This window comes from Nematolebias whitei, chromosome 6 (genome assembly GCF_014905685.2).
Source record: "Nematolebias whitei isolate Nwh7 chromosome 6, NemWhi1, whole genome shotgun sequence".
Lineage (NCBI taxonomy): Eukaryota > Metazoa > Chordata > Actinopteri > Cyprinodontiformes > Rivulidae > Nematolebias > Nematolebias whitei.
This window is the reverse complement of record NC_056503.1, coordinates 1,092,794-1,096,753: the sequence shown is the minus strand read 5'-3', so window position 1 is coordinate 1,096,753 and position 3,960 is coordinate 1,092,794. Positions and strand designations below refer to the sequence as shown.

Here is a 3,960-nt window from a genome sequence, read left to right as displayed (position 1 = left end):
GATCGATCGTCAAAGTTTCTTTATTTGTCGGACGGACAACATGTGGTGGAACAAAACTGTGTACTCAAGGTCCCAGTTAGATCCAACAAACGTATAAAATGTAAAAGAAAAACTGTAATAAGAGCTAAGCTATGAACCAAGAAAAACATTAACTAATATATGCTAAGCACTAGTAGTACAAAAACAATATGCCATACAGCAGCAAGAACATGACTTTGTGCGAGCAGATGAGCACGAATGAACACAGCAGCATGAAATAAATCAGCAGCAACATGATGTGATTTTTTTCAGTTATTATTCTGGTTAGAGATTCATGAGTCTAACAGCCTCAGGGTAGAAGCTGTTCCTCAGTCTAGTGGTTCTAAACTTAATGCTCCTCAACCTCCTTCCTGAGGGGAGTGGGGCAAAAAGTGTGTGTGCTGGGTGAGTGTGGTCCTTCATGATGCAGGTGGCCCTCTTCCTGCATCTGGAGGTGTAGATGTCTGTGATGGTGGGGAGACTGACTCCAACATCTTCTGTGCAGCCTTCACCACTCTCTGCAAAGCTTTTCTTTCTGCAGCTGTGCAGCCTCCATGCCACACATTGATGCTCGAGCACAGGATGCTCTCCACTGCACACCTGTAGAAGGAGGTGAGGACTGAGCTTCCAGACCAGCTCGTCTCAGCCGCCTGAGGAAGTAGAGTCTCTGATGAGCTTTCTTCATCAGGCTGGTGGTGTTGTTGCTGCAGCTGAGGTTGTCATCCAGGTGCACACCGAAGTACTTGTAGCTGTAGACCACTTCCACCGCAGAACCTCCTATGTTTGGGGGGGTGTTATTCTGTCTGAAGTCCACGATCGTCTCCCTCGTCGTCTTCACATTGATGTGAAGGTTATTCTCCTTGCACCAGCTTTCCGGGTGTTCCACCTCCTGTCTGTAGCTGGACTCATCATTGTTTGTGATGCATCCCACCACCGCTGTATCATCTGCAAACTTTACAATGTGACAGCCTGGATCGGTAGTTGCACAGTCATACATGAGCAGAGTGAACAAGGGAGGGCTCAGCACACAACCTTGAGGAGAGCCTGTGCTGAGGGTTATGGTGGAGGAGGAGAAGTTGTGAATCCTCTCTGACTGTGGTCTTTTTGTTAAGAAGTCTAGTACCCAGTTGCAAATGGAGGCGCTTAGTCATAGTGTGAGTAGTTTGTCCATCAGGGTTTGGGGGATCATGGTGCTGAAGGCAGACGTGAAGTCCACAAAGAGCATACAGACGTAGGAGTTTTTCTGCTCCAGGTGGGTGAGAGCAGTGTGGACCACAAAGGAGATGGCGTCTTCTGTTGATCAATTCTCGCTGTATGCGTACTGTTGAGGGTCCTTGCTGATGTTGATGGTTGTTCTGATGTGGATCATGAACAGTCTTTCGAAGTGTTTAACGACTATCGGTGTGAGGGCTACTGGCCGATAGTCATTCAGACCAGTCACTGTGCAGCTCTTTGGGAATGGGATGATGGTAGCAGTCTTCAGGCAGGTGGAACTATTGCCAAGGTGAGTGAAGAGTTAAAGATGTCTGCCACCTCCTCGGCACAGTCTTTCAGCACCTTCCCGAGGATGTTGTCTGGGCCAGTTGCTTTGTGAGGATTAATCTTCCTGAAAGTACTCCTCACTTCGGCAGAGGTCACGCTGAAAAACTCTTTTTCCGGTGGTGAGATGAGTCTGGTGCTGGGTCGTCTGTTCGGGTCTTCAAAACATGCATAGAACCTGTTGAGGGCATCAGGCAGTGATTAGTCTCTAGGGCATTGTGCACCTCTTCCTTTATAATCTGTTATACACTTAATGCCCCTCCACGTGCTCTGTGGGTCTTGTGAGGTGAGTTGACCCTGGATCCTCTGTGCATATGTGGCTTTGGCCCTTTTAATACCAGCAATCATCTCTTTCCTTGTCCTTCTCAGTTCCTGTGAGTTGCCAGACCTGAAGGCAGTGCCCCTGGCTTTCAGCAGGGTGTGACCAAGTAGTATAGCTAGATAGATGGATGGATGGACGTATGCACTCATGCATGTGTGTATATCCCCAAGGGGAGATTTGTCTTGGACATTATGCACTAAACAAAGATTATTCCACAATTAAATACATTGCAAACAATAAAATCATGTAAACACCACAATAAAAAACTATTGCTCAATAAAAAAACACATTGCTCAATAAAAACACATATTGCACATTCCCACATACATTCCAGCAAATAAACAAAATGACATATCAGACCAGAGCATCAGGACCATGACAAAAGACTATATGCCTAGTTTATTTAACAATCTGACACATTAATTTTTAAATATGTTAAGTCTACTAGCAGGGATTCTAAATCATTTGCCAGATGGTATCAGTGCGTATTGTGAAATTGAGGATGTGAGCGGGGTCAGACAGTACCCTCCGAGCAAGACTGAGGACAGACTCATCATAGATAGACTGCAGGGAGGGGTTGTAGCTGCAAATTGTATTAAAAAATAGAATTATTTGAAGTCAGCTTTTTTTTTTTATATGGTTGACATGACATGTTGAAAAGCATAAAGGAAGTGCTCGTCAAACATTCGCCACAAAATGGAAAGTCACTATATCTCCTGTCTGGAAGGTCGGATTTTGCCTATACTTGTAAGACCTGAAGCTGGACAAGTACTGACATGGACGGAAGGTGATGTTGAACATTTCGGAAATGTGCCCCGTGGTAAACGCGTTGCTTGATTGGCACGAGAGCGTTGGCAATGGTGACTGGGTGGACTAGCTGGAGCTGCCGCGGTCGCCATAAGGCCGGAGCGGCGCTTTGCTGCGAGGGCCTCCAATGCTCCTTGCAGCTTTAATTACAAGTATCACTTAGCCCTCTGTGAATAGCAAGCAGCCATCAGGGCACTAACGACCAATTGTCAGGCTGATGGTCCTCCTTTATCATGTGAACAGCTAGTTCTGGCTGTCACCAACAAACTGTTGATCCGCTATGAGAAAGTGCTATTTATACAACTGAGTTTGTTTCAGCTCCTCAGACTGAAGGTCTTTTAGATAAAAGATGAAATGTTTCAACAAGAAGAATCCGTCCAGAGGACCTGACTCAACCCTGTTAGATTTATCTAAATGGATGAGTGAGCGTGCATCAGGATATATTTACTGTAATAATTGTTAAATCCTCCTTGAATCGCCACCTTATCGTGGTGAAGGAGTTTGTGCACCTGAATGATTCTAGGAGCTATGCTGTCGGGAATTGCCCCTGGTAGGGTCTCCCAAGGTAGATTGGTCCTAGGTGGCAGGCCAGACAGAAAGTGATTCACAAGACTTATATGGACAGAAAAAAAACAAGAAACTCAGTGTCCCTTGCCCGGACGTGGGTTACCAGGGCCCCACCCTGGAGCCAGGCCTGGGGGAGGGGCTCGTTGGCCAGTGCCTGGTGACCGTATCTCTATCCATGGGGCCCAGTCGGACTCATGGAACATAACCTCTCTGGTGGGGAAGGAGCCTGAGCTTGTGCGCAAGATTGAGAGTTACCAACTAGATATAGTTGGGCTCACCTCGACGCACACCATGGGCTCTGGAACCAATCTCCTTGAGAGGGGCTGGACCTTATTCCACTCTCGAGTTGCCCATGGTAAGAGGTATCGAGCTGGTGTGGGTCTACTTGTAGCCCCCCGACTTGGTGCCTGTGTGTTGGATTTTTCCTCGGTAGATGGTAAGGTGGCTTCCCTTCACCTTCGGATGGGGGGACGGGCTCTGACTGTTGTTTGTGCCTACATACTAAACGGTAGTTCAGAGTATCCGGCCTTCTTGGAGTCCTTGGCAGGAGTGCTGGAAGGTGTACCATCTAAGGACTCCTTTATTCTGCTGGGGGACTTCACGTGCTCACGTGGGTAACGACAGTGTGACCTGGGGAGGCATGATTTGGAGGAATGGCCTCTGATCTGAACCTGAGCAGTGTTCTGTTATTGGACTTCTATGCTAGT

At 47.2% G+C, this 3,960-nt stretch overlaps 1 protein-coding gene across 1 annotated transcript in view; it reads left to right on the top strand.

The window, feature by feature from the left end:
• LOC119411471 (neurofibromin) overlaps positions 1-3,960 on the top strand; it is a gene marked incomplete at its 3' end in the record, with an annotated part of 47,618 nt that overhangs the window by 36,774 nt on the left and 6,884 nt on the right.